At 43.0% G+C, this 22,261-nt stretch overlaps 1 protein-coding gene and 1 pseudogene across 1 annotated transcript in view; one reads left to right on the forward strand and one right to left on the reverse strand.

Annotated features, from left to right (window-relative positions):
• Positions 1-7,874: 7,874 nt before the first annotated feature.
• LOC121162474 lies at positions 7,875-8,187 on the reverse strand (annotated as a pseudogene).
• Positions 8,188-12,264: 4,077 nt separating this feature from the next.
• Positions 12,265-22,261, forward strand: part of CDK17 (cyclin dependent kinase 17) — an 83,602-nt gene continuing 73,605 nt past the window's right edge. The window contains exon 1 of the mRNA XM_040980461.1: positions 12,265-12,781. The gene's annotated coding sequence lies outside the window, so the exon portion shown is untranslated. The remainder of the gene's footprint in view (positions 12,782-22,261) is intronic.

Consider the following 22,261-nt stretch of genomic DNA (forward strand, 5'->3'; position numbering starts at 1 on the left):
GGAGCCTTAGGCAGCCAATAGATAGCAGGGTTACCATAAAGGCCTATGGCAACAGAAACCAGCGTTTCTGTTAAGTGAAACAGGACTTCAATGAGACTGCGATAGTGATCCATGTGACTGCTATTAAAATGAACATAAAATAAAGGGTGGAAAAAAATACTCCAAAATGGTACAAGTAACTGGTTGTAACCGTGCCATTAGTGGTGTTGCTTTCTTACTTCTTTTCTAAACCTCTTAAATTTTGCTATCGTGTAATTTAGAATTACATGAGTTAAAAGGAGAAACGCTAAGTAACATTATATATTCTGTTAGAAATACAGAAAATTCTTCAAAATCTAAGAATATTTTCTTTTGGCTTTCTTCTGTCATTAGTTCAAAGTCTATTTTCAAGCTGTTTCTCATTTCACTTTGTTCCCTGTTTTCATTCCCCTGAAGACTCAAAGATGATGTAGTTTGAACCTGCTGAATTCTGTTGGCTTAATGTCACACAGGGGAGCATACAGACTTGCATAGATATGGGCTGGACGTAAATGACCTGCAGGCAAAAGCTGAGCTATCCTTTGTCAAACTGCAGAAAGCATGGACCAGGTGCAAAAGGAAAGGCAGCGATTTTTAGGTGAACAGAGGAAAAAACTTGAATGCCAACTGTGGTGTGGCTGTTTTGGATAAATTGACAGCTCAATGCCAGGCAGAGAAATAGAATGCTTATATTTCAACTAAGCTTATTTCTGAAGATTATCCTAAAATCAGGATTTATACTATATCTTTGTTCTAAAACAAAATGTTTAACCTTTCTAATAAAACTTTAGTACTTAATATTCTTACACAGAAACACCAGACCCCAATTTTGCATGACTCTACAGTCAATGCTGCAGGTTATTAATGCTTTAAACATAAAAGGAAGGTACATGGTAGCCATTCGGTTTTCTGGTTGAAATGGCAGTTAGGTCACCCAAGTCCCATATTGCCCATATTGGAGTACCTGGGTTCAATGCCCTGCTCTTGCTTCTGATTCCAATTTCCTGCTCTTGCAGACCCTTATAAGAAGCAGAAGTTGGGCTCAGGTAGTTGGGTTCCTGAAACCCCTCTGGGAGATGGGGATTGAGATCCTAGCTCTTGACTTTGAAGTGGCCACCCCTGGGTATTGTGGACATATTGGGGAATGGACTAGTGGATGGAAGGATGGATGGATGGATGGTTAGAAGTGTTATTTCTCTCTCTTTCTCCCTCTGCTCCTGCAAACCAATGAGCAAACACTATAGAGGCTGTTTCAAGATGCCTCAATTCCCTTTTTCTAAATTGTGTATTTATCAAACCACTTATATAAAGACAGACACCTGCCTTTGTTTCCCTATAAAATAGGGTCCCTGTTTTCTAAAACTGAAAAATTTATTAAGCAATTCATGTTAGAAATGAAAAAATATCACAATGCCTATGCCCCTAATTGGCAGGAGATGGCTGCAAAAGATGTGATGAATGTGTATCCATCTACAACCCTTGGGGATAGGGGTTGGAAGTCTATGAGGGAGGATGAAATGGAACAGGCAGGTAGCAAGTTTAGAGTCAGGAATCGAAAGCTATACCTCTCCTACCCTGGGTAATACAGTTTACCTACTTGTCAGTCAAATGACTCCTCTTCCCCAGGATATAGTCCTCATCACCTGGGACTTAAGAGTGGTATCATGTGGCCACTCCCTTTTTCAGGCTCCAAAGACCAGGCAGTTGGGAGGTACACTCTCTTTGTCCCCACAGGCACGGGATGAGAGTGGAAATGTTTCTCTCTCATCTTTCTCTCCCTGCCGACTCTGTCCCTGGATGTGTGTCTGTGATTTCCTCACCTGTTAAATAAACTTTACGAGAAAGAAAACGAGGGAAGGAAGGAAGGAAGGAAGGAAGGAAGGAAGGAAGGAAGGAAGGAAGGAAGGGAGGGAGGGAGGGAGGGAGGGAGGGAGGGAGGGAGGGAGGAAGGAAGGAAAGAAGGAAAGAAGGAAAGAAGGAAAGAAGGAAGGAGTTAAAAATACAGCAGAAATGGGCTACCGAGCTTGTACATTGGATCAAACAATACCGCGCATGTGTACATGGTGATGGATTACCTGTTGAAGTCATTCTCTACAGCACACAGTACTAGAATCCTTATTAGTCATCAGTAAGTACTTGCTGACTTGTCTCAGGGGAGCAGAGCAACCTACTTTAACCTCTTGTTTCTGACTAGAAGTCTTTCCTGGGTGTGTATCTGAACTGCTCTCTTGGACTCTCAGCTCTCTCTGAGTTATGCCCAGGCCTTCTTCTCGCTCTTGGTCATTTTTCCTTTTGAGGAGAGACTTTTGTCTTCTTGCCGTTCTTTAGCAGACACAAGTGCAAATCAGTTGAAAGACTAATTAAATATAATGGTAACTGAATAGGAAATGAGAGCATTGGATAATTTCTTCTAGTTCCCAACCCTAAAGTTATTTGAGTGATTAAAATAAGTTGAGATATATAGTTGAAGATACAAGGTGTAGAAGACAAACCAGATCTGCATTCTTGTGACTTTTTTCCCCATACAGAAAACCTGTCACAAACCATAGGTGTATTATGCATGATAGCTACACAGACTTCAGATTGGGATCATTAGGTAAATCTTTTCTGTTGTTGTTATTAAGACAGGGCTGCTAATCTTCCAGAAAAAAAAAAGTTTATTTTCCTTCATTCCTTTTCTTCTAAATATTGTGGTGCCTTTCCATAGAAGATAGATTATTTCTCTCAAGCATTATAAACTTAGATCTGTGCCTTTCTAGATGCATTTCCATCGAAGTGTTTTTCCATGACTTTTATAGTCATGGTGCGCAGGAGTAGGAGGAAGAGCACTAACGTTTGCTCATTGCCTGCGAAGCACCAAATATTGTGTTAGGCACCTTTATATTTGCTGTCTCATTGAATTCTCGTGAAAGCCCTCTGCAAAATGCACCTTTTACATATGAAGAAACTGATGCCCGGGAAGACACCTATCTAGTGGAGTCAAGATTGAATTTGGGTTTCTTTCCCTTTGAATCCTATACTCTTTCTATTGCACAATGTTAAAACTTTCGGGAACATTTATGGGAAATACAAAAACCCTGCAATATTTTACTCTTTCATATTTTTTTAAAAAAATAAGATTTGTTTATTTTTATTAGAAAGACAGATTTAGAGATAGGAGAGACAGAGAAAAATCTTCCATCTATTGGTTCATTCCCCAAATGGCCATAATGGCCAGAGCTGAGCTGAACCAGGAACCAGGAGCTTCTTCTGAGTCTCCCACATAGATGCAGAGTCCCAAGGCTTTGAGCTGCCCTTGACTGCTCTCCCAGGCCATAAGCAGGCAGCTGGATTGGCAATGGAGCCACCGGGACATGAACCAGTGCCCATGTGAGATGCCAGCATGTGGAGGTGGAGGATTAGCCAGGCTGAGCCAAGGTACCAGTTGCTCCATCATATCTTAAAGTGGATATAAAATAGAAATAAGGCATGATGCACAGAGAGATGCTGACTGCCCTAAAAATGGATTCATTTATAATGATGTGAATTATCCAAATAGGTAGGGTAACCCTTTATAGACTGCCTTGCTAGAAACTGTTATCACTGTAAGAAAAGCTATTTTTTCAACAACAACAAAAAAGTACTCTATAAACGCCTGTATTTCTACATGTATGAGAGGTCAGTACTGAGTCAGTTCATATGTCTGATGTCTCCTGGTCAGTCAGAGTTTGAGGAAAGGTCATTGCTATGACTTACAAACTAATGTTAATTGACCACCTGATGGCTTTGGATATCAGAGTGCCCAAGGATTCAGAGTGGTCTACCCAAAGGCAATATTCTCCTTGCAACAACAGAAAGTACCTTTAGATGTATAGATGATCTTCATTTTAGATCAGGATTCTAAAAAGAGAAAATATTGATATTACAAAAACACATGAGATGAACAGTAGCTCAAACTTTTCATTGATTTCCACATTGAGGAGGTGGAGGGAGAAGGAAGCTGCTGTTTATTTCATACAACAGTCTGCTTTAATAGTGTGTCCTGGATTTATTAAAGCAATAATGTGGGGCCAAGCAGGTGTCAGACACGGCTCACTCAGTATTATCCAATGTTAGCCTCCTTTACACCTGGGGAGAAATCTGTCCAAAAAAATCCCAATCTTATTTTTAGCTCTTGTTAGCCTCCTATTTGACCCTTAGGTTAGAAATGACCTATGGGTTAAGCAGTGGGACTTGTATATAGAGGTACTTAGAGAAAACCTGCATTTTTAACACTGTTGGAAAACTCAGGCTTGTATAGACAGGTCAGATAATCGCTTTAAATGCTATGAAACAGCAGGACACTTTGGATCATGCCCCCTCACTATTTAAATAGCATTTTTAGGGAAGGTTATATATAATAAACTGCATGTATTAAAAGTGTCTAATTTGACAAGTGTACACCCATGAAGCAATCACCACAATTTCAAAAAAACATAACTCCCATAAATGTCCTCACGGTTCTTCATAATCCCAGGCAACCACTTACCTGCTTTTATCACAGCAGTTTACTTAGACAAAAATGTAACCACACAGTACACACTTTCTTCTGATCCGATATCCTTCCCTCAACATTGTTATTTTAGGATTCTTACATGTTGTTACATATATCAGTGCACCATTCCTTTTTATTGATGAGTCATTTCCAATGCTGTTTGGTTTTCTATCTGTCCTTTTGCTTGTCTTTCTTTCTGGCTCTCCTTGTTATTATCAAACTTGTTTTCTCTGATTTCTAATTTCTGCTGATTCTCTTGGAATTTACTCAGGCAACTACAGTCTTGGACTGTCCTGCATCCCTTCCTTCTTCTTTCTGTTGACAACTACTTCCTGTCCTTTGGACCTGCCCATCTTTCCCCTTCTACCTGGTCTGGCGGGATCTTTCTACTGAGAGTCACATGAGACCCACATTGAGCCAATCAGCATCTTTGTTTGGAATTCTTTACATGGGCCTCCTTCCCCTCAAATCAGGAGCTAGCAGCTGCTATTTTTGAGCTATTGGTGAACTTGTAAAGGAATGAGATTAGTTCATACACTGAAGTTCAAGTGGGCAACAGAGAAATCTCTTTCCGAGGCAGCCTTTCTAGATCTAGCTGATGATGAATGAATCCTGCGCATCCCTGACTTTCTCCTCTTTCATTCAAAGGGTGTCCTGCACCCACTACCCTTCCACCCTTAGAATAATAGCCTGTCTGTTTTTAGGCGACCTCTCCTAACATAATTGCCAACTGAGCAGTTCATGTGAAACAGATTGTGCCCTGGCTTTAGAAGCGAAGCATATGTCCAGGTTCCAGCCACTCATTCAACAGCACTGGTCACAATGACAGTCATTAGTTGAAGCTGAGCTAATTAGAGTCGATGTTCATGCTACTGCCTGTCCCTCTTTTTTTCCCGGTAGGGCTTGCATTTGAGAGTATAGAGCTACAAATCTTGGAGGCATCTTTGGATCTAATGGGTAGATGAGTTCCATACCACCAAAGGCCGAATCCAGGAGAAACCACAACCTGGTAAGACTGGGTGGGTTGTTGGTCAATGTGACCTTGAAGTCTGCAATGCCCTGGGCTTTTCAGTTAGGAAAACAATCAAGGCCCCTTTTGGTAGAAACTATTTGAATTGCTTACTACAGTAACAGTGGCAGCACAATGCATTGCACTCACCATCTCGTTTAATCCTTATAACATGGCAGGTATGTTATTATCCCCAGCTTACATATGAGGAAACTAAGTGAAGTAACTTACCAAAATTTCTTGGTGGCAAAGTTGGGACATTCATTCAGTCCAGCTGACAGCAAACCTCAATTACTGTGCAATGTTGCCTTAGGGTAGAACCCTGACCCACTTCGATTTGTGGTTTTCTATTCTTTCTTTCCATTACATGAAGTTTAATACTATTAACCTTCGTAGCTTCCTTAATGCTGGAACAAAATTATATTTATAAAGCTTAATTCTCTTCCTTCTTTCCCTCTGCTTCTTGATCTCTCCCAGCTCCCTCACCTTTTCTTTTCTTCTTTATTTTTGTTTTGAACATTTTCTCTATGTCTACATCACAAATATTTGCTCTAGTTTCCTTGTATGGGTCATACCAATTCTAAAATGGTCCTGGGTCAATGTTGTCTTGATTAAGGCAAAGTTAGTTTACTGAAAATTTGCCCTTCAGAACTTACAACTAAAGTCTGGAAGACTAGCAAGCAGTCTAATGAAAAGACCTTGAAACCAAATCATTGGACCAAATTTCAAAGATGACAACCTATAAGGCCATTGCTACTCCCTGTTTCTCATTCTTTAAAAAGATAGATAAAAGCCAACCATCACTGTTGATTTTTCCCCCAGGGAAACTGACTAGTTGTCATATCTTCCTTCCTAACATGCCTGCCAAGGGAAAAATTGATATGACCTCTGATCTCGTTTTTCAATGTTTTAAATTAAAGGGAGGAATTTGTGACATCTTAACGGTAGCCTCATGATGTTCTTCAATTCTCAGGAAGCTCAGATAAGTTTCAAATGTATTAAAGAGCTTCCTTTTTTTTTTTTTTTTTTTTTTGGTAGACACAACACTAGGTTAAGAGCCATGTGCAAGGGTTCTGTCGACATACACAATTAATAGGACATAGGACATGAATACCAGTATACAGAGGAGAATTTATTTGGTAGTATTGCTCTTGCAATTGGGTTGGTTGGCTGCAAAATCCCACAACAGGTTCATTGGCAAGTTGGAGAGCGTGCGATGCTGGTAGCATGGCAGTCCGAGGTTAAGGGTCTTAGTATACCAGAGAAGCTGAGGATATGTGGCTCAATTTGAAGATGAAAAGATACAGTGCAAGCAAGGAGCTCACAGGCACAGTCCTGTAAAGGCCAGCAGCTGACATCCAGGACAGCAATGGAACGAGTCCCAGTTCTCTCCCTATCACCTTTCCAGATCTCCAGCTCATTAAAGGTGCTGGCCCACATTAAGGCCAGGTCTTTCCACTGAGTCCACCCAGAGTCGCATGCTGTTCTCATTTGGGATCATCCTCACGGACATACCAAGAATAATGCTTTGCCAAACTTCTAGGAATATCTGGAAATGTCACACGACCTAAACATCACTCAACACTTCAAAAAGAAAACCTAATCTATTCAATATCTTCTTTAGGATTTATTTATTTTTATGGGAAAGGCACATATACACAGAGAAGAGATCTTCCGTCCATTGATTTCACTCCACAAGTGATTGCAATGGCCAGAGCTGAGGCAATCCAAAGCCAGGAGGCTTCTTCCGGGTCTCCCACACGGGCACAGGGTCCCAAAGCTTTGGGCCATCCTCGACTGCTTTCCCGAGCCACAAGCAGGGAGCTGGAAGGGAAGCTGGGCCGCTGGGATTAGAACCAGCGCCCATATGGGATCCCAGCGTGTTCAAGGCGAGGACTCTAACTGCTATGTTATCACGCCAGGCCCTATTCAATACCTTCTTAAGTCTCTTATTTGGAGGGAACCTTCGTGGAGCTGGATTCTCTGAGCATTTTGGCAAAAAAAAAAAAAGTCATTTTGTATTAATTTTTGAACAATTATTATCTTTCTTTTACATAGAGAGACACTTGTATCCACTGGTTCAGGCGTCTAATTCCGCCAGCAGTCAGTAACTCAGGCTGGAATTCCACCTGAGTGGCAGGAAGCCAAGAACTTGAGTAATTATGTTGCATTCCAGTGTGTACATTAGCAGGAAGCTTGACTGGAAGCAGAGGAACTTGGACTTGAACCAGGCACTGCGATGTGGGAGGCAGGCATCCTAAGCAGTAACTTATCCGCCATGCCAATTGTCTGCCCCCAATATATATATATATATATATATATATATTTTACTCAAAGATGACTTTATTATACACAATGCTGGGGATGATGGGGACTCATCTCTGTACTGTGGAGCCACTGCCAGGCTCAGCAGTGGATCCCTCTGCCAATGGTCATGAAGGTCCCGAAGGTGCTACCACTCTGCATCATGGTCTTCCTGGTGCCACCCATCAGCTCACGACCCCGCATTCCCATCCCCAGACAGGAAAAGGTGCCGAAGAGCGTACCGGGCCGCCATGCCCACAGTGCAGCCCATCACAAAGTCCATCTTGATGTGGTCGAAACAGCTGGGCTGGGACTGTCCGTAGGGACCCACGGCTACTGGCATCCCCGGGAGGGCCATCTGTGCGCAGCCTGCCTCCTCTCGGAGCTTTGGTGTCCAGCCTCCCGTGACCGTCCTCACCTCACTCACACCAAAGAGGGCCTGTCTGCCCCCAATTTAATTTTAAAACAGAAATATTTGAAAATTATGTTTTCCTTGACTGCCAAGACGGAGTTAGGCTTCTGAATTCATTTCCCTTATAAGGTCACATGAGCTCATGTTGCCGAAAGCTTTTCATAACCCTCCCTGGACAGGACCCGATCTCTTCTGCATTACGGATCCTCTGCAGTTACCTCTATACTCTGGATTTGAAAATTCACGTTTAAACAGAGAAGAAATTTCTCTCCCAGAAATTTGTAATGTAAAGGTTCATAGACATATTCTGGGACCTTTACAAAGATGAAGCTCTGTAAAAATATTTACTACTAACATTTATTTACTTATTTATAAGATTTATTTATTTTTTATTGGAAAGGCAGATTTATAAGTGGAAAAGGAGAGCTAGAAAGATCTTCTACCTGCTGGTTCATTACCCAAGCCAGGAGCTACTTCTGGGTCTCCCACATGGGTGCAGGGTCCCAAGGACTTTGAGATGAACCAGCATCCATATGGGATCTGGGTACATGCAAAATAGGACTTTAGCCACTAGGTTACCACACTGGACCCATACTAGTAACGTTTTTGAGAGATAGTCTACAACCAAGTCATGCTGCAGTTGTTGTTGGTATAGAGTGGTATTGCAAGTGCTTGGGTGCCACAAAGCTAATTTATTTAAAAAGAAAAAGAGGGAAGTTGAATGTTTTGTTTTTGAAGCAGGTTTTCAAAAGCCTTTGACAATACTCTAGCAAAAGTTGCTATTTTTCTCTGCAGTGACATAGGGGGTGGGGGAGATAGTTAATTACTGCCATTAGCCTGATTGCTTTCACTCTGGTAGCAAACCCTCCCCTGTCCATATGGATCAGCATAGTCAAATAGGGAATGAACCCAGGCAAAAAGCATTTTCCCAGCTTGGGCTAGTTAACTCGTTTCTTGTTGATTCTTAAGTAGTAACAGGAAATGCTGTGGAAATCCAGACATGAGGAAAACTACGTTTAGATACAGTACTGCCCTGGTGTCCTTTAGAAACCCGTGAGCCTCAAACTTGATTGTGCAGCAGAATTCTTGAGGGCTCGGGATAACAGGTTGCTGGGCTCCATCCCAGAACTTCAGCTTCAGCTGGTCTGGAGCAGAGCCTGAGCATTTGCATGTCAAAGAAAGTTCCAGGTGGCATTGCTATGTCTGGTTCAGAGATCGCAGTTTGAGAACCACGGATGCAAAGCAAGTGAAAACCAACACAAGTGTTTCTTTTCCATATCTTATCTGCATATGTTCCACATTTGTTTCCCAGGCAAAGTCACACCCAAGACTGTGAATCATAGCAAAGATTTCCTGGCTCCCTACCCTTTCGCTGTCTGTCCAAAGTTTAATATTCTCCCATCAATATTTGTACGTGTGCCCCGTGATACGGCTGTTGTATGTCAAAACATTTTGAGATAGACTGGTTTCACTGGAAAACAAATGATTTTGAACCTCAGGGCTTTCAATATGTAAATGTGCATTGTAACTTTCCAAAAAGAAAAAGCCTGGTGGCATTCCGCAGGTGCACTGGGTCATCAGAGTCTCTCTGGGCCTCTCTTCTCCACTAAACACAATACATGTGACCACAGCTTGAGAAACACTCAATGGCATATTTGTTTTAGAAAGTAAACTTACTTACAGCTTGGGAAATAGGCCAGCTAGTATGCACAAAATATTATGTGTGAATTGTCACTGAATTTACAAAAGTGGACCAATGCCCTCACCCATAGCTTTGGGCCATGTGACCTTTCCCTAATCAAGCAACGTTGCATTGTACAAAGAAAGAACTCCTGGCTTTTAGTCTCTACTGAACAAGGCTTTCCTGCCCTTCCCCACAAAACACCCTGGCCAACCTCCCTCCCCTGTTACGCCTTCATTTACTTCATAACCTCTCTCCTGATGAGGCATTATTTGGTGAATCCCTTACGTGATTTACATGTTCCCACCGCTAGACTACAGTTCCACAGGGCAATACCACGTCTGTCTTGTTCTCTGTGCTTAGCACGTCATGGGTAGTCAGTAGATGTTTTCTGATTAAAAAAATCAGATTCATCAATCAAGTTGTAATAATGCAACACTTGTGGTAGTAAACATGTAGGAAGAAGAGCGGGTGTTCTCTTGCAGCTTTTGATGAGGCAGTTGGAACAATCTTTATTTCTAGTAGCGTATTTTCTGATCAAAAGGGGGAAATCATTGCTGGTGAAACTCGGGCTGCATTTTCATAGTTTTTCTTGGGTGATTTTTAATATTTACTAAGCGGCCCCAAAATACTCACTGATCATTAATTTTTTAAAAATAAGGTAAATATGTGCAAATGCTTGGCAATGTGAGTAGGCCTGTATAAACATCAGCTTTCATAAAAGCACATTTAGGGCTCAGCTCTGTAGCCTAGAGGCTAACGTCTTTACCTTGCATGTGCTGGAATCCCATATGGGCATAGGTTTGTGTCCTGGCAGCCCTGCTTCCCATCCAGCTCCCTGCTTGTGGCCTGGGAATGCAGTCGCGGGCTGGGTGGCCTAAAACTTTGGGGCCCTGTACCTGCATGGAAGATCTGGAAGAGGCTCCTAGCTCCTGATCAGCGCAGCTCCAGCTGCTGCTGCCGGGAGTCAATCAATGGACAGAAGATTTTCCTCTCTTTCTCTCCTCCTCTCTGTATATCTGACTTTGCAATAAAAATAAATAGATCTTCTTTAAAAAAAAAAAGCACCTTTAAAGGAAAGCTTGTTAAGTGGATTTGCATGCTTGCAAGCGTTAAATATGTGTAGAGCATAATTGTTGCTAATTTACAGGTCCTGCTCTTTTTGGCAGCACAGGGAAATCTAATTGACATGTAAACATTACAGTAGATACATTTAACTTGCCCAACAAGAAGCCAGCAGGCAATATCTTCAGGGGGAAAGAATTCAGCCAGGAATCTAAGTTAATTGTCAGGAGGCCTTTGGACATAATGTGATTTGAAATTGCATTCAAAATACATCATCTATCTCCCAGTGTTAAAATGGGAACAATATTTATATCTCACCCCACAGGTCTTTTATGTGGTTAAAGTTTCTTTTCTTTATTTTTGTTTAGGTTTTCTACATCCGGGCTCTATTCTCTTTGAATCCTCTCCTCCTCTCCCTCTAGGGGTTTAAGTTTGTGTTTTAACTTTATGCTTTTATCCTTATTAGTGAAAAAAAAAAATGGGTCAGTATTACTTTATCATCACTTTTACTCTGCTGTTCATTCCTGAACTAGCTTTTCGCCTCTGGGAAACCAGAAAGTAAAAAGGGTGGCAGAAACTGGGCCAGCCCCGGGAAGTCCGTCTTTCCTAAGACAACAAAACCTAACCAGGTGTGAGCGTGGTCTGTTGCACCCGCACGCACCTGTATATCCCCTCCCACAAGCTTGCGAGGATTCTGATTTTCTATCACCTTTCACCCTAGTTAACCTCTGAGGCTCCGGAGGACCTAACATTGGTAATATTATCTCCAAAGCAGTTTAAATTGCAAATTGCGTGTGTGCTTGACTGCGGCACCAGCACCCACTCCCCACACACAAACAAGCCGAGAGGTTGCAGCAATCCACGTGGGTCTTTTGACATCAGCTTTCTAGGAAGGTGGCAGAGAACTTAACACAATACTCATTTGCATTTTTTCAAGCAAGAATTGAGAGGAGGGGGAACGAATGAATCGAAAGGCTTAATTTATTGAGATAATTTCCTCTCTAGTCTCCGTGGAAAACCACCGTCTGGGTTTTTCACTCCCGTGGGATCGCCTCCTGCCAATCCTGCATCCCCCTCCCCTGCCAGAGCAGAGCAGAGCTGAGCCCACCCAGACCCCCGCCTCCGGGCAGGGGCTTTCCTGGGGATGCCCGCAGGCCCTACCCCCTGTCCGCAGGCCCCGCCCCCGCCCGCAGGCCCCGCCCCCCGCCGCCGCCGGTAGGGGTCGCGCTGCCCCAGGCGAGCGGCTGCGACGCGGGTGGGGGAAGCTTCGGCTGCCGGTCGCTTTTTCTCTCCCGCTGCTGGTTGGATCGTTTCAATAAAAAGTCCTTTTTTTTTTTTTCCCCCTCCTCGCTGGCTTGCTCTCCTCCGGGGGAACAGGCGGAGGCGTCCACCCGCAGCCGCCGAGGGAGAAAGCGACGCACACGCAGCGAACGCAAGCGGCCGCCGTCTCCTCAGCGCCTCACGGGCCGGCCCCGGAGGAGCCGCAGCCGCAGCCGGGCCGCCTCGTTCGGGCGTCGGCGCCTGCCCGTCCGCCTCGCTCCCGCCCCAGCCTTTCCCCGAGGTGGGGGGGGGGGTTCTCGGCGGCCCGGGAGCCATGTTGACCGGGGGGCTTGGCGACGCGTGAGACACCCGCGGCCCCTCCCGGAGCCTCCGGCCCCAGCGCGAGAGCCGGAAGGCGGCTGCGGCGACGGAGGCCTGCGCCTCGGACCTGCCGCCCGCCGGGACCCAGACCTGCATCCGGTCTCCGCGCCTCGCCCGACGCGCTCCCCGCACTTGCTGGTGAGTTGGCGGCCGCGCTGCCCGGGGTCGACCCCCCGGGCGGGGGGCATGGGACCCCGGAGCCCGGGACCGGGCGCTGGTGGAGGGGGACGCCGGGAGGTGCAGGCCCAGGGCCGGGAAGTTGGGGAGCTGACCCACTGGGCGCGCGGGAGGCCGGACAAGAGAAAGGGGTGCTTGGCCCATGCCGGTTCACCTGTCGGGTCGTGCGCGGACGACCCCGGGGGTCGTCCAGGCATTTCCGGGGGGTGAGGTAGGGGTGGAGTGTGGGTGTCAGCCGGGCGCTCTCCTGGGGAGGTTGGGGAGCGCCTCCAGCTGCCGCCCTCCGGGGCTCCGAGCACGGCTGCTTTGGGCGGAGAAGGGAAAGAGGCAGAAAAGTCCCCCGAGACACAAAGCTCCCCCGTCGGCGCGTTGGAGCCGGAGGCGCGGGCGGGGAGGAAGTCGGGGGAGGTGGGCGCGGAGAGACGGTGGTGGTCGGGCGCTTTGCAGCTCCTTGGAGACGCTGTGCGCGGCGGGGAGCGCGGAGGAGGAGGAGGAGCCCTCGCGTGGGGAGCGGGCCGAGACAAAGATCAGGGCAGCCTCCTGCTGGCGGGTCACACCCCGAGTGTTGGTCAAGAGCGGAGGTGGAGAAAATGTGGGCAACCCAGGGCTTGGGGCGTGTGTGCACGCCGGGAAGAGGTGCCTGCGGCCTCTCGGTCGCAGCCGCTCTTCCCTTGTTTTGTTCGCGATGCTTTGGCTCCCCAACTCAGCTGGATAGCTCCAGATCTCCTCCCTGTCCTCACCCCCACACTGCCACATTGCCTCTCCTGTGGTTTCCTCTCTATTCTTCCCCCACTTTTCACCCACTCCTTTTTGAGTAAGCAGTATTTTTTGCCTTCAGCTGGAGGAGCGTTTGCTAATGACAGGATGCCTGAGCTTGTTCTGACCCTGAACTGCCTTGAACTCCTCTCGCGCTCCCTCCCACCCTTTCCTTTCTGGGCTCTGTAATGTCACATGGCCTTTAACAATTAGCTTTTCTTCTGCAAAAAAACCAAAAAGAAAAAAAAAAAAAAACGGCGAAAACGTTGAGCTTCTAAGCCGTGGCGCTTCTCCTTTATGTTAAGTGTCGCTCACTGGTCCTGTCGTATCATCTCTTAGCCAAATTAATGTTCCAAAGCAGAAGTGGCAGATTTCTGTTTTTGAGTCTGGGCCTTCTTAGGGCCAGCAAAGTGTACTCCTGGAGGTTAGCTCCTTGGTCATTGGTCAGGAAATGCGTGACCTAAAAACAGGCAAATCTTTCCTGAAACTTTTCTGTTTCTAATTCTTCTTTTTTTTTTTTTTTTGAGTCTTTGTTAAAGGATTTCTTTTAAAAGACGTTTGTGCAAGATCAAAGCAAGAAACCTGAGTTGCCGTGTTTTAGATTTACTTTGCTAAACTTTGGACAGAAGAAAAGGAATGGGATTTTAAGGTTTTGGATGCTTTGAGTTAACCAGAGCCTGGTTGAAGCTAGAAATAAGGCTAAACTAGGTTTTAAGGGCAAAATTTTGCTGCTGCTCAGATCTGGTTTTGCTTTTATGCTATAATGAAAGTGCCTTATTAGATGTAGGGTGTTGCTTTGTTGATGAAATCATTTCAGTCTTTGTAATTCTGACCTCTTCAGGTTTCCATAACAATGCGTTGGGCCAGAAGAAAAATATGACTGCGTTTAGAGAATGTTCTTTATATTCTTTTAGGTTTTGTGAGGATATTGGAATGTAAAGAGTCTGTTGTTCTAGGAAACCACCTCCCATGCCAGAAGCACCTACTCTCTCAGTGCTGGGCTTCCAGTTTGCTGAGCCTTTGAATATGTGCTGCTTTGAAATTTACACAAATAGAATGAACCTTGTCGGTTTTTTTTTTTTCATTGCAAATAGAAAATATTACATACGTATGTAAGTGGAAAGAAAAAGTAAAAACCTGTGTTTTGTTAATTGCTTCCAGTTAGTGTGCATCCTAAAAATTATTGATGAAAGAGGTATGCAAGGTTAGGGGACGGTCTTAAATTATAAAACTCCCTTCACCACCTCATTTCATTTTAGAAACCTCTGTGAAATTGGCAGGTTGTATTGTTAATATTTGATGTATGTAATGTTTGTCAAAAGGCCATATTGAAAATACATTTTTACCCTGCATATTTATTAATGATTAATGGTATAGTCACTTTTTGAGTGTGACTGGAATTTTTTCTTTTCTATATTTTACAGATAGTCTCATTGCTTTACAGCCCTAAAAAAGAGTAACTGTAGAAGGAAAGTCTTGTTAATAACTTGATTTGGCTGTGTGGGAAAGAAGAGCCTTCCTATAGGATACACAGTTTATCTTCAGCCTTGGTTCAGGTGTCACAAAGTAACTTGGTGTCCTAGGTATTGGTAGTGGTGCAACCTGTCCTGTGTATTGTAGCTACCAGAAGGACAAAAGAAGGAAATACTAGTAAGGAACATGTATTTGGAGGAATCCACTCAGTGTATATGATAGTTTTGTCTGCCGAATCTCTTCCTAATAGCCTTTGGTTTTCCAGCATAGAAAATTTTAAGTTTTATTTTTCTCTGTAGTGTAGAGTTGCTGTGTTGACTAGTAACTGCTATAAACATATATGTTGATAGCATTTAGTTTTCAGATATGGTCCAGAGCTACAATTATGGCAGAAACACAGATAAATAAAATAATTTTCTTTGCTCAGTCTAGCGTGTTTTGTTCTTTATCTTCAGCAGTACGTTTTTCTTTTTCTCTTTCATTGATGCAGTAGCAACAGCAGGAAAGTAGTGCAAAGATTTTGCTGTGAAAGGTGGGTGCCATGACAAGTGAAGCTGTAGTTATTTAGAACATGATGAGTCCCTGTGAGCACAACATTTTTGCCCTGTTTGTTACCCAGTTGTACTGATAATTATAAGATATTTTGCATGTTTACTGCTGTTTCCAGTTATTTATAAAACTACAGCATCATGTCCTCACCATCTTCAACATAGCTTTTATACTTCCAGGGTAGATATACTTAGTGATAGTATTGCCATTTTGTAAACAAAGAGCCCCATTATATGTTAAGTCCAGTTCAAAATGTGCAGTTTTTGCTTTAATTTTTAAATAGGAAATCATTATTTGAGGGATGTTTATAAAATGATTATGGGATTTTGCAATTTAATTGCAGATGGTAAGTAGTAGGTTTATGACATTTTAAAATGAAAATATGCTTTGTTGTAGCATTTATGGAGTAAAAAGTTGTACTTGAAAACCTAGGATAGCTCCGCTAGCATTCCGTCTAGATTGTTGGAAAGTCCTGTTGTAGAGACGGGACCACTTGGGCTAGCTTTAAAGGATTCTTACTGTCATTGTGGATTTTTTGTCATTATGTTCCTCCCAACGTGAGTATAGTAGTTGCTGGCTGCTTTGATATCTGCAGAATACTGACCTAAGAAGAATCATTGCCAAAGGGTCAGATAATCTGTAGAGCACGCCTTACTGTACCTGCCCTATTTTTTGGTCTCCCTGTTGGCCAACTTGGAAAATCGATAGGCATCTATCTACCAGTACATCTTACTCATGTCTGTGTTCTGCTGTCGCATGACACTGAATGTTCTGTGTTAGGATTTGGGGGAGGTGAGCTTTTAGCATGTCGGGATGAGCTAGAAACTCTTACTTTTCAAGTTCTCCTTTTTAAAGTGCTTTTTTGGTATACCTTGTCTTAGTCTACTCATACTGCTGTACATTCATGGAGTGGCTTAAAAAATACTGGTCTTCTTAGACTTTTGGGAACTTGCAAATTTGAGGTGCCAGCTTGATCTGATTTTAGAGAATCTTGGCTGACAAAAAACTGCTTTTTCTGATAACACCCATGATTTAAAATAAATCCAGGTGTTTTAAGTATTTTTCATTTTGATAAACCTGTGATAAGTCTGAAATCTGAGATATTTTTAAATGCCTTTTGTGATCTCCTGGCCTTCCTGTGTAGATAGAGAAGGGGAGAAAGGGAGAGGGAAAGAAGAGAGACCTTGATTCCTCTCTGAGAAGAGCATGCCTTTCCATCGTGATGGCCCACTCTTGGGTTCGCATTTACACCCAGTTATCTCCCCACTGACAAACAGCTACCAAGAGTTTGAATGCATTCAATGTCCAGTCTGTAGTGTAGCCTGCATGTTGGTTAATTTCCTTTTTGCGTAGGCATTATGTCAAATGCCTTTTTGTTAAATCCTCACCATAATCCCATCAGAGATATTGCACCTGTTCTCGAATCAGGAAGCAAAGGCTTTAAGTTTGTCTCCAGGGTCCTATCACTGTAGTGACCCCGAAATTCTAACTTAGACAGTCAGGCTGCTGCTACTTCCTCCCAAGTGAGATGAGAAAAGTCGGCATTACTACCGATGCTGTATAAACAGTGGTAAAGGTCACCAAAATTATATTTGGGAAAGGTCATCAGAATGATATTTAAACTCAGTTGACTTAGTTTCATTACACAAAAGTTGAACTACACCAAATCTGTAGAGCGTATTTGTTCCTCAAAATGAATTAAAAGCCGAGTTCTAAAGAGATACTTAAAATATTTGTAGATTTAAGTCTTGGACTGATCAGAATTCTTTGTACATAAAGCTAATGTGGGATTATTACATAAGCATTTAAAAAATATATTCTGATCTTATGTGCATTGAAATTAGTTTTTATCATCTGGACATCCATTAGAGGAAAGGCAGCCCAGACATATGGCCTTCAGGTAGATATGTTTTGCTTGTCATGCTGTGGGTTTATATGCACACTTGCACATGCCGCCTGGCTTTTGGTATTGACCTTATTTATTTTAAGTAAGGTATGAACTTTGAACTTACGTTTTTGTTAGCATGTGACTACAGTGCAATGAAAGGTTAAAGTATACCAGATTGCACATTTTTTGTAACTTTTTACATTGAAATCAATGTAAACCCATGATATAAAACCTTAAGATATAAAAGTTGAAAATCAGTGTTAGTATATTGTTCTCTCTTGTTCACTTGTAAAGATATTATTGACTTTACACCGAGATAGTCTATTGAAGCGAGAAAGAGTGAAAGGGAAATTTTTTCCTTTCCTTTTAGTACCAAACTCTTGTTTTTCTTTGTTCACTTGTTAGTGTAAACACTTGAGAATTGGCTCAGTTTTGTGTACATGTTTGTAAACAGTGGGAGAAAAATGCTGAGATAATTTTTCTTTTACTGTATTCTAGTTTAGTTACTAACTTTGGCCTTATTAAGTTATATATTTTAATCCTGTATGTGAATTGTTAGCATTTGTTATTGGTGTATATTAATGTTCAATATTAAAAACAAAGATTGGTAAATATTGATATTAATATTGTGAGAAATTATGAACATTGAAGCTCTTATCTGAATTTTGTTAGATTGATTTATATGTATTTTTAGCTTGATTTTAAAGTAAATAATTTTGAAGTATAATTCCGAATGTCAATATTTATTCTACTGACTTGGCACTACTCTTTCTAGTGGAAAAGCAAACTTTGAATCTGAAGTAAGTTTGGATTCCTTAACCAGGCATTAGCACCTTGAGCCTGTCCTGTTTTAGGAAGTGGTCCTTTATTTATGACTCAATTTGACTTAACTTGACTTACTGGAGAATATAAGGGTGTAGTCTATATTCTTAGAACATTGGTTAAGTTCTCCACATTGTGTTAGTTGTATGTATGCTGTAACATTATTTCAGGTAGCAATATTGCAACATGTGAAATAAGCAATATCGGCTGAATTTCCATCCAGGACTGCCTTCTCATGTTTTATGTCTTCCCTGGGTGTTCCTTCCATATTTAAGCTTAGTTCCATCACCTATTCCCTTACCTATTTATAATTTAGAATTAATTTTCTCAATTCTAGTTATCTCCCAGATAGTGCTGTTTTGCTCAGTTACCTAAACACCTTTTTTGTTTGTTTTGTCAATATGAGAGACACAAAGACATCTACCATCTGCTGGTTCACACTTCAATGCCTTCAATAACCAGTACTGGGCAATGCTGAAACCAGGAGCCGGGAGTTCAGTTAGAGACTACCCAGTACTCGCACCATCGCCTGCTGCCTCCCGGGCTTAGACAGAGCCTCGGATGGGGAGTAGATCCTCAACTTGAGCCCAGGCTTTCTCATATGGAATGCTCTCTTCCCAACTGGTGGTTTTCATTTCTTTACACCTTCCTTCCTCCTTTCTACTCCTCCATCCATCCATTTTGAAGGGACTGCCTAACTACTAGGAACATGGAAGATGCTAGGATACGAATGTGAGGAAAATGTAATGTTGATATTACAATGCTGTGACATTTATTTGACAAAAATTATAATTTTCGAGGCCAGATATCATCTCTGGAGTTCTTTTTTCATTCTGGCAGTATTAGGCTGGTTTAGGGATAAAGCATTGATGAGTAGTACTGTAGTACTTATTACTCCCCCTTAAGGCTGGTTTTAGGGACCATTTTGCTTTGTGTTTTTATTCTTATTATTCTTTATTTAGTGAAATGGGATTAAGAGAAAAAACACTTCATTAGTAAATTAGGTCATGGTCATGGGTTTGGAAAAAAGTAAAGTTTTTAATATTTTGAAAGTAAAAGCCCTTAAAGATAATTGGAGCTATATATTGTGCCATTATTTGTGTAAGAATACTCTAAAAGCAGTTTGTAAGCTCACTTGGAGGGAAAGTAGTTTTGCATTATTGAGACTTTCGGTTACTTATACATGTTTCTAGTACGTGAAAATAGGAAAAGGATATCATAGTTATCAAATTGGAAGTATGAAATTATGATTGTCTATATTGTAACAAAATACATATTTTAAAATCTAAAATTTGATTAATATGTAGAGTAAAACTGGGTTTAACTGAAAAAATTTACATTATGCTGAACAGTGCAACTCCTGTAACTGTAGTTCAGGCTTGGTTGTGCTTGTTGAAATACAGAGTTGTGTTGAAAGGCCTGGCTCAGTAGCCAGGTGGCTACAGTCCTTGCCTTGCACACGCCGGGATCCCATATGGGTGCTGGTTTGTGTCGCAGCTGCTCTATTTCCCAAGCAGCTCCCTGTTTGTGGTCTGGGAAAGCCGTGGAGGACGGCCCAAAGCCTTGGGACCCTGCACCCCTGTGGGAGACATGCAAGAAGCTCCTGGCTTCAGATCAGCTCAGCCCTGGCCATTATGGACACTTACGGAGTGGACCAGTGGAGAGAAGGTCTTTTTGTCTCTCCTTTACCCTATAAATCTGCCTTTACAATAAAAATGAATAATAAATAAATAAAAATTATGTTCCAAGGGCTGAACCATACACTTACTGTTTAATATTCCTGCAACCCTGGTAATTAATGCATATAGCTTAGTAGGAGGGTTCTTCTTTTTTTAAGATTTATTTATTTATTTTATTGGGAAGTCAGATTTATAGAGAGAAGGAGAGACAAAGATCTTTCATCTGCTGCTCCACTTTCCAAATGGCCAAAACGGCCAGAGCCGATCCAATCTGAAGCCAGGAGCCAGGAATTTCTTAAGGTTTCCGATGAGGGTGCAGTCTCAAGGCTTTTGTCCATCTTCCACTGTCCTCCCAGACCAAAACCATGGAGCTGGATGTGAAGTGGAGTAGCTGGGATATGAACCAGTGCCCATATGGTTCCTGGAGCATGCAAGGCAACGAGGCCATTGCTCCGGAATCTGCTTTTTTCTTTACGATATCTTTCTTTATTCAAAGGTATGGTAACAGACAGAAAAGGTGATTTTTGATTAGCTGTTTTGCGCTGCCAGTGTCTGTAAAAGCTGGGGCTCGCCAGACTGGAGCCAGGAACCAGGAACTCCATCTGGCTTCCTCGTGTGGACATCAGGAGCCCAGCTACGTAATGCTGTCTTCCCAGGTTTGTTAGCAGAAATCTGTGTCAGAAGAGGAGGTGTTGGGACTGAAACTGATAGGGTAACTGGCATCCAAAGCAGTAGTTTAACTTGTGCCAAAGTGTGAGACTCAACAGCTTTGTTATTCATCAGAATTACTGCAGTTAATTAAAAACTGTTGGGCCTGGTGCAGTAGCCTAGTGGCTAAGTCCTCTTCTTGCACATGCTGGGATCCCATCTGGTTGTCGGTTCTAATCATGGTGGCCCCACTTCCCATCCAGCTCCCTGCTTGCAGCCTGGGAAAGCATTGAGGATGGCTTTTCCAATAAAAATAAATAAATAAAACCACCTCAGTTTCTAAAGGCTATAATTTTAAAAGTAAACCACATGGGCCCAGTGTATTAGTGTAGCAGTTAAAGGCATCACCTTGAATGCCCGGGATCCCATATGGGTGCTGGTTTGTGTCCCAGCTGCTCCACTTCCCATCCAGTTCCCTGCCTGTGGCTTGGGAAAGCAGTCAAGGATGGCCCAAGGCTTTGGGACCCTGCACCCGCGTGGGAGACCAGGAAGAGGTTCCTGGCTTCCGATTGCCTCAGCTCTAGCTGTTGTGGCCACTTGGGGAGTGAGCTATTGGATGGAAGATTTCCTTTCTGTCTCTCCTCCTCTTTGTATATCTGACTTTCCAATAAAAAAATAAATAAACCTTAAAAAACAAGTAAACCGTAAAACAGTTTCCATTTTTTAAGATTTGGTGACCTTTATGAAATGCTCCATGACCTCACTAACCCTGCATTTTTTTTATTTAAAGATTTATTTATTTATTTTTATAAGGAGCCATGAGCTTCTTCTGGGTTTCCCATATGGGTGCAGGTTCCCAAGGCTTTGGGCCATTCTCTATTGCTTTCCCAGGCCAGAAGCAGGGAGCTGGATGGGAAGTGGACACAAACCAGCACCCATATGAGATCCAGGCACTTGGAAGGGAAGGATTTAGCCACTGACCCATTGTGCTGTGCCCTAAATAACAATGTACTTGATAGAGTTTCAGAGATTAAGTGAGATAATGCATATGAAGTACTTTGCAAAGTGTAAGGCAGCTAATGAATGTCACTGTTAGCAGCTATTTTTTCCCCCAAGTTTTCCTTATTTGAAAGGCAGTGTGTCAGAGAAGGATGGAGATAGACAGCTGTAATCTACTGGTTCACTTCCTAAATGCTAGGAAGGGCAGGGGCTGGGGCAGGTGGATGCCAGGATCCCAGAGCTCCATCTGGGGTTTCCTTGTGGATGGCAAGAATACAAGCACTGTGCCACCATACTGTCTGCTGCCTGAAGCATGTTAGCAGCAAGCTGGATCAGACTTGGAGGTGAGGGGCTGCCATTTTGATGAAGCGGGTAAAGCTGAATCCTGCAATTCCAGCATCTTTTATGGACATTGGTTTGTGTCCCAGCAGCACTACTTCCCATCCAGCTCCTTGCTAAGGCACCTGGGAAAGCTGTGAAGGATGGTCCAAATACTTGGACCCCTGCACTCATTGTGGGAGGCTGGAAGGAGTTCTAGCTCCCGGCCGCAGTCTAGGTTAGGCCTGGTTGTACTCAGTGCTGGTGAAGTGAAGCAGAAAATGGAAGAGCTCGCTCTCTGTTCTCCTT

Source organism: Ochotona curzoniae, unplaced genomic scaffold (genome assembly GCF_017591425.1).
Source record: "Ochotona curzoniae isolate NIBS_2020 unplaced genomic scaffold, NIBS_Ocur_1.0 contig_1014, whole genome shotgun sequence".
Classification (NCBI taxonomy): Eukaryota; Metazoa; Chordata; class Mammalia; order Lagomorpha; family Ochotonidae; genus Ochotona; species Ochotona curzoniae.